The following is an 8,576-nucleotide window of genomic DNA, read 5'->3' as shown; positions in this document are numbered from 1 at the left end:
CCGGCAGATGCCAAGGTGAGACCCCCATGCCACGGCCATGGGCTCAGGGATGGGCCCCTTCCCGATCCAGGGGCTCCCCCAGCACTCCCCAGCACCCCCAGCCCCGGGCCAGGCCACTTTCTTCTGGCCACAATTCCCTCTCTCCTTCCCCTTCCCACAATTCAACTCCTGCTGCTGCAGCTCCTCTTCCTCACGGGATGCTTGCACCCAGCTCCGTCCTGGCACAGTCCCAACGCTTCCTGCTCTTTCTGACCCCAAATCCCACCCTTTTGGGCCTCCCCATCCCATCCTCTTGGTCCCCTGGGGCATCTCCCCACCATCTCCTCTCTTTCCCAGCCAAGGCAAAGGCCCAACCCAAACTGGGTGGAACTGGGCCAAACCCCACTGGAGTCCAAGGAGGACAAACAGGCCCAAGCTCCACCCTGGGCTCAAGTGGGACAAGGCCTGGCCAGGCTGAACTGGCACCAACTGGGAAATGCCCTGCCATGACCCCTTCCCAGGGCCTTTCCTCCAGGCTCTGCCCTCAGTGCCTTGCCTTTCCCCCTGCACTGGTGTCCCCAACTTGCCTGGGAGCCGCAATCCCAAAGAGCCCCGCTCAGCCCGGGGGGCAGCCGGGGCTGGAGGGGGTGGGGACACCCGTGTCCCCCCCAGCCCCACAAGGCCAACCCCAACCAAGCCTTTGCTCTCCTCCTGCAGCCCGTTCAGGCCGGCGGCGTCCAATGTGGGGAGGTAAGTCTGGGAGTTGGGGGGCACCCAGTGTGGGAAGTGGGGGGCACTTTGGGCCCCCCATCCCTTCCTGGCACTGGGGACACCCCAGTGACCAGTGATGTCTCCTTGTCTCTCTACAGGCAGGCGGGATCGGCGGCCCGGTGGGTACCAGGGCTTGTGCTGGGCCCAGACCCTCCCCTCTGGTGGCCACCACCCTCCAGGCCATCCCAGTGCTCCCCAGTCCACCCCAGTGTGCCCCGGGGAGGCCCTTCCTCAGGGCCCCCACTCTATTCCCACACACCCCAGTCCACCCCACCACACACACACAGGCCATCATTCCCACACCATTTCTTCCCTTCTTTCTCCTCTAATCCTTCCCCTTTCCCATTGCCCATGACACTCGTGTCCAGAAATCCCCTTCCTTGACCCCTCAGTCCCAAAGCCCCTCCCAATCCCTTCCAGTTCTCTCCCCTTCCCCATTTCTCCTGCCCCCACCCCTGCCCTGCTTCATTCCCTGGGTCCCCTCCACTGCAATCCCTTCCTCCTCACCCGCATCCCCCACAGTCCCATCCCTTCCACACCCCAATGCCCATTCTGTGGGATCCCCAATTCCCCCCACTTCAACCTCTTTGGGTCCCCTCCTTCTCCCCCCACCCTCCTGCAGGCCCTGAATTCCCCTGGCTCTCCTTGTCTCCATCCCCACCCTGGGCCCTGCAGGAACAGGGATCCCAATGGGAAACTGGGTGCAGTGGGGCTGGGGGGAGCAGAAGGGATTTTTCCCCTCAGACCAGGGGCCAACCATGGGCTGGGGGGTCTGGGGACACCCGTGTCCCTCCCCCAGCCCCACAGGGGCCAATCCTGCTCAAACCTTTGCTCTCCTTCCCCAGCCAATCTCGGGACAAGGAGGAGGTGGATGTGTCGGGGTAAGTCCTGGAGTTGGGATGTCCCCAGTGCGGGAAATGGGGGGAAATGTAGTCCCCCCATCCCTCCTGGGCCTGGGGACACCCCAGTGACACCTCACACTCTCTCTCCAGGGAGGCATGGATGTCCATCGAGTGAAGAGGTCTGAGGTGGGTACCTCGAGTTCTGCTGGGTCCAGACCCTCCCCTCTCATGGCCACGACCCTCCCTGGCATCCCAGTGTGTCCCAGTCCACCCTAGTGTGCCCCAGTATCCCAGTGTGTCCCAGTAATGCCCAGTGTGTCCCAGTACAGCTCAGTGTGTCCCAGAACCAGCCCAGTGTGTCTCTAACCCTGCCTTTGTCCCCAGCCCCCCGTGGCTGACCAGGTGGAGCTGATGCGCCAGTGACGCTCGGCTGCCTCTCTGCATGTCCAGGTGAGAAATATGGGAGGCTCCTCAGCCCCCCAAAGGAGCCTGGCAGGGCCCTGGGGGGTCCCTGAGCCCTCTGCAGTGGGCAGAGCTTGGGGACAGCAGAGGGACACGCAGGGGGCTGTCCCTGCTCCGTGTCCCGGGGCAGCTGGACAGAGCTGCCCCCAAGCCTTGCCTTGCACTGGGGGCTCTGCAGACCCCCAGGCTCACCGGGAGGGCAGGGAGGGGCTCGGGGAGGTGTCAGAGCATCCCGGGCTCAGGGGCTCTGGGGCCACATGGATCTCAGCATCCAATTCCCTTCTCCTGCCCCAGCTCCCTGCAGACAGATGGGGTGGGGACAAGGCCCCTGCCATGTCCCTGTGGACACCGGGGGTGATGTTTGGGGCTCTGTCTTTCAGGACTGGAAGTGGTGGTGACACCCGTGTCCTGGCCCCCTCCAGCGGCATGAGGAGATGATCATCCCTGGAGGACCCCCCTGATCCCCTGGGTGCCCTGGCAATTTCCCTGCAAGAATCAATAAACCCCTGCAGCAAAACAAGTGCTCTGTGTCTGTCTGGGTGGGTGTGTTCCCACATCCACGGGTGCCTTCCCGTGTCCATGTGTGTTCCCACGTCCCCTGGGGCACCCGGTGGTTTGGGGGCACAGCGGGAAACAGGGTCTGACTGGGGCTGTCCAAGCACCGTCCCCAAGGAGCACAGCTTGGTGTCGGGGCAGGGGAGGGTCAGGGACAATCAGTCAAGGCCCCTCAGTCCTTCCCTGTTGTACTCGGACGAAGTTGGGATGTTATTTTTTGGCCTGTGTTTGGCCCTAGCCACCTGCAGTTAGTTTATATTTTCTCCTGCGAAGTCTTCTGATAAAGCAGTGAACTTGGCCTTGGAGGGAGAGCTTCTGTGTAAACTGTTTTAATTGGTCCGTTGTGATTGGTCAATTGCTCGTCAGGGGCAGTTGGAGGACAAAGTGATGATGATGGTGCTGAAGGCCATCCCCCAGACTCAGTTGGGAAGACCCCTCCCAAATCACTGCGCCTGCGTGGGGGACTTTCCAAGGTGCTCACGCACGCGCAGGAGGGGTGCACTTACACAACAGAAGGGGTGGGGTTCAGAGCCCTGACGGGGCGGTGCTGGCCACACCTCTCCAGGGCAGGTGCTCTCAAAAAACTTTATAAAAGCAGAGACGCTTCTTGGCGGGTGGCCGGCTCTTCACGATGGACCAAGTTGTTTTCAGCGGGGACGCCTGCTTGAAGTGGGAGCCTGCCACCCCCCATGAACCCGCAGCTGCTGCAGGGGGATTTCATTATAGGTTAGAGTGGGTAAGACTTGTTTACAGGTGACACCTGGGTGAGTATGGGGGGGAAAGCCTTCATCCTAGGGTCTTCTATGCACTTCTTCCTCCGCCCCAATCCTTTTCCCACAGGCGCCTGTTTTGTTTTCTCCCTTTTCCTTGTTTGCCACCTTTTCCTAAAAAATAGCTATTATTTTTGCCAACTAACAACGATGTTTGGTTTATTCACGTTCCAGAATCTCGCGAACCTGTGTTTTTCCCTTTGGTTTAGTCCCTTCCCTGTTACACCTGTGCTCTGGGAGGGATGGGAAAGGGGATCAAAGGAGCCAGCGGGTGTCAAATGCCCCCAGATCTCAAGGGCCAGGCTCGGGGCTGAAGGGATGGAGAGCAGCCCTGCATCCAAGGCCATGGGATAGTGGGGGATGAAAAGCAGGATGGGAGCCAGCAATGGGAGCTCACAGCCCACAACCCCCCATGTCCTGGGCTCATCCCACAGCGTGGGCAGCAGGGGAGGGGGGTTCTGCCCCTCTGCTCCGCTCAGCTGAGACCCCTCCTGCAGTGCTGCCTCCAGCTCTGGGCTCCTCTGGCTGTCTGCAACGCACCCGCCCGCAATGGCAATGGCTTGGGGGGATTCCCCTGCCAGCCCTGGCATCTCCTGCAGCTCCATGGGCTCCTCAGCACAGCAAAGACACGCACCTCTTGGGGCACTTCCAGAGGAGGCCACCAAGGGGATCCCAGGGCTGCAGCACCTCTAATGGAGACAGGCTGAGAGAGTGGGGGCTCTTCAGCCTGCAGAAGAAAAGCCTGTGGGGAGACCTCCTTGGGGCCTTCCAGTACTTCAAGGCAGCTTTTTAGTGACATGTGGGCAAAGGGTTCAGTAGGGCCTGTCAGAGTAGGACAGGCAGTGAGGGAGTTAAACTAAAAGAGGGGAGGTTCAAACTAGAGAGAGGGAAGAAACATTTGATGATGAGACTGAAACACTGGAACACATTTGCAGGGAGGTGGTGGATGCCCCATCCCTGCAAACATTCAAGGCCAGGTTGGATGGGGCTCTGAGCAAGGTGATCTAGGAAAGATGTCTCTGCTCCCCCTCCAGGGGATCCCCCGCCCTGTGCTCCTGGCTACCAGAGTGATGGGCAGCTCTCAAAGGATGCAAGTGCCCAGAGAGCAGAGGGAACACACAGGACCTCTGTTAGCAGGGACATCTTCAGGTGAGATGGGAATAGTTTGGATCAACACGCTCAGGCTCCACTGTTTTTCACAGTACTTTTGGAAGTTCTGTGAAACTGTAGTTGCACACAATATTTGGGAGTCTGATAACCACGAGGTCCCACAGTGTCACAGGGTCCCCTTGGTGACAGGAAGTCATCAAGTGTCCTATGCACTTGTGGGGGTAGAGTTTTTGGAGGTGTTCTCTGACCCAATCTTCCTTAAGCAAGGCAAGATCTTCCTTCCAACATTCCTATAGCCTGGTCTCCTGGGCCAGAGATCCCTGAGGGCTGGTCTTGTCAGGGCAAAGGTGTTCAGTAACTCTGCCTTCTCTGCATCCTTGCCATGAGCAGAGCGGCTCAGGGGGCTCCTGGGGGTCTCTGCACACAAGATCCCCCTCACACTCTTAAGGCAACTTCCCAGGCTCACCATTCCCAGGACTCCCTGGCAGTGACTCTCCCACCAGCCCAGACTGGCACTGCTGACACTCAGGCCCCTTCCCAGCAGCAGCAGCTCCAGTGACCCGACGGGTCCCCTGTGACTCCCCACACCCCCCACTCTCACAGTCGGACCAGGTTTCCTCACTGCTTCCACCCCAGGTTTCCCATGGCAGAGTCTCATGTCTTAGAAACAATAAAACAATTTATTTCTTGTGAAGAAACACAGAAACAGCCCGAGCTGGTGCCTCAAGGAGGGACCCCCAAAAAAACCTCCATGGGGTTTTATCCCCTCACACTCCAAGCACACAAACTGCTCTTCCTGCTGAGTCCTGGGCTCCTGCCCTGTCTCCAAGTGTCCTCTCCCTTGGCTGCTCCAGGGTCAGCAGCTCACGGCCTTTGGGCTGAGGCCCCTCACCCAGAGCTCATCCCACAGCTCCAACTGCAGCTGCTCCCTGAGCCACCTGCACCCACGGGATTCCTCAGCCCTGGGCACCACGAGGCTCCTGACAGTGTCCCAGGGTCCCTTTGGTTCCATGAGCCCCCACAGTGTCCCAGGGTCCCTTGGGTTCCATGAGCCCCCACAGTGTCCCAGGGTCCCTTGGGTTCCATGAGCCCCCACAGTGTCCCAGGGTCCCTTGGGTTCCATGAGGCCCTGTGGTGTCCCAGTGGCCCCTTGGTTCCATGAGGTTCCACAGTGTCCCAGGGCTCTACACTGGACATGATGGGGGAGGGGCACAAGATCAGGCTTGTTCCGGGAAATCTGTGGGATAACATTAAAAACTTAGAGGGACAAGGTACCCGTGAGGGCCCCTCTGAGGTGACTCTGAGATGGAACAGCCACACTGGAGCACAGCTGATGTCTCACAGAGGTGAGCCAGGGACTCCTGGGGTAATGGAAGCCAACAGGGAACCATCAGAGAAATCCCCTCGTAGCAAAAGGAGGCTCAAGAGGGAACAAACACCTCAATCAAGAAATTTCCCACTTCAGTCAGCTTGGTGCCAAACTTGTTTTCACAGACAGTTACTGTCAGAGTTGATCATTAGACCACTGAAACTTTAAGTTTCAAACTTAAAAGCTTCAATGAAGAAATCCTGGGGGAACTAAAATCTGGACACGTGGAATCCAGAATTTAGAGCCCTCCAAGGACATGTGAAGTAACCACAAGATAAAGAAGAGACTAACAAAGAAAATTCATCCTGTGCTGGAAACTCCCTGCCTGGTATAAGTAATAATAAGACTGTTCTTGCAAAACTTGTGCTACAGTCCTAATTGGTTTAGCAGTAGAGTAGAAAGTTACTGTTTATGCAGCCTTTGACCCCATTTTGAAGCAGCCTTTGACCCCCATTTTGAAGCATCTGTATAGTTTGCTGAGGAACAAGAGAACCCAGCAGCTGCAAGGGATAGGGAAGCCCCTGCTTTGAAGTTTGGTGATCAACTCCCTTCATTTGTGGCCGGAATCAAACAGTTCATCGGGTTCCTGAGACTGGCCAGAGACAGGCGAGAGGGGAAGAAAGGGTAAGGAAATGTCCTAATCTGGAAAGGAGTCCACAGGGAAAGACTGAGGAATCTCATCAGTGAGTAAATGTGGGAAGGGGGGGAAGCAAAAGGAAAATGCCTAAGGGGGACAAAAGTTCAGTGCCCAAGACGGGCAAAAATCCAGATAGGGGATGTGGCAAAAAGGGTGACAACTCTTATGTTCCTCCAGATATTCCCTGAGGTAAAATGTTGGAATTTTGTGGTGATGCATGGTTCAAGCAAATTTCTTCCATAAAACTAGAGCATATGAAAGAAGGAGAAAACCAAAGCAAGAATAAATAGGAAATGAACTCAGCTCAAAAGAGAGATTATAAATCAGAATAACAATTTAATACAAGAATACAATAAGTACAATTATACAGACAAACAATTGGTTTTAACCCACAAACCCCAAATATATAACCCAGCACCTTGGGGCATGAACAGAGTGGTGTTCTTTGGGCCCCCTGAGTCCAAAGGAAAAGGTGAGGGGAAAACCTGTTGGTGAGAGTGCTGTTGCAGTCTGGTCAAGAGTGGTGATTGCAGTCCAGCTGAGGGTGGTGGTCTCAGTCTGGTTGAGAGCAGTGAGCTGCAGTCTTCCTCTGGATCCCACGAGTGGTAAAAAAGGTTCCAAAACTCCAAGTTTATATATTCTCCAGTTCAGGCAGGAATGCTCAGTCCTTCCCTCAGAGCGGGGTATTCCATAAAAGGGTGTGAGGACAGGAACATATTCCTATCTTGCAGGCCTCTTAATGCCTAGTTTATAGCCTGAGGAGTCAGGCTCTGTGTGCAGATGGTGTAAATGCTCTATTGATAACAGTTTCTGGGAAATGGCATGGAAGGCTATAGAATACACAGTTCTGGGTTACACCCATCCAGTGATGAACTGCTCTCAGCTGTCCTAACTAGGACATCGGGACACTGCAGAAACTCCTGAAAACAGAGGAACCTGAGACTGTGCAGAACCTGAGGGCAGAAAGGAGCCATCGGGACACTGCAAAACCTCGTGGAATGAAGGGGCCACTGCTTCACATCTGGGTCTCGTGGAATCAAAGGAAACCTGGGACACTGGGGAAACTCATGGAAGCAGGGAGACCCTGGGACACTGTGGGGCCTCACAGAATCGAGGGGCCATCGGGACACTGCAGGACCTTGTGGGGCCAAAGGAACCCTGGGCTGCTGCAGAACCTCACGGAGCTGGGAAGCTGCTGTGTGGGGCCCCCACGACGAGTGGCTGAGGCTGCTGAAGGAGAAGGTGAATGAAGCCAATTTGCAGAAGTGGAAGCCGTGGGCAACGCCACTGAGCCCCCTTGCCACGGTCAGTTACCATGGCAACCATCGTACATTCCCATTGCTGTGTTTGGTTACCATGGCAACCATCACACATTTCCATTGCTACAAACAGTTACCATGGCAACCATCATACATTCCCTGTGCTATGGTTGGTTACCATGGCAACCCTCATACAGTGCCACTGCTACAGTCAGTTGCCATGGCAAACAGCAGAGATTTTCATTGCTATGGTCGGTTACAATGGCAACCATCACACATTCCTTTTGCTACAGTCAGTTACCATGGCAACCATCATACATTCCCATTGCTATGTCAGTTACCATGGCAACCATCATACATTCCCATTGCTATGTCAGTTACTATGGCAACCATCATACACTCCCACTGCTATGGTCGGTTACCATGGCAACCATCATACATTCCGTTGCTACAGTAAGTTACCATGACAATCATCACACATTTCCATCACTATGGTCATTTACCATGGCAACTATCATAGTTCCCACTCCTACGGTCAGTTACCATGGCAACCATCACACATTGCCATTGCTACGGTCACCATACGTGATGGTTTCCCACCATTTCCATTGCTACGGAAACCATAAGACATTGCCGTCACTTCGGTTGGTTACCATAGCAACTATCATACTTCACACTGCTATGGTCAATTACCATGGCAACCATCAGACATTCTCATTGCTATGGTCAGTTACCATGGCAACCAGCATACATTCCCATTGCTATGGTCAGTTACCATGGCAACCAGCATACATTCCCATTGCTATGGTCAGTTACCATGGC

At 55.5% G+C, this 8,576-nt stretch overlaps 1 long non-coding RNA gene across 1 annotated transcript; it reads left to right on the top strand.

Annotated features, from left to right (window-relative positions):
* The first annotated feature begins 534 nt into the window (after positions 1-534).
* Positions 535-1,778, top strand: LOC135405884 (uncharacterized). The gene is made up of 4 exons (XR_010426070.1): positions 535-729; positions 849-869; positions 1,596-1,631; positions 1,743-1,778. It is a non-coding gene; the product is annotated as an uncharacterized LOC135405884 (long non-coding RNA).
* Positions 1,779-8,576: the final 6,798 nt, after the last annotated feature.

Source organism: Pseudopipra pipra, chromosome W (genome assembly GCF_036250125.1).
Source record: "Pseudopipra pipra isolate bDixPip1 chromosome W, bDixPip1.hap1, whole genome shotgun sequence".
NCBI lineage: Eukaryota > Metazoa > Chordata > Aves > Passeriformes > Pipridae > Pseudopipra > Pseudopipra pipra.
The sequence above is the reverse complement of the archived record's forward strand: the minus strand, read 5'-3'. Positions and strand labels throughout refer to the sequence as shown.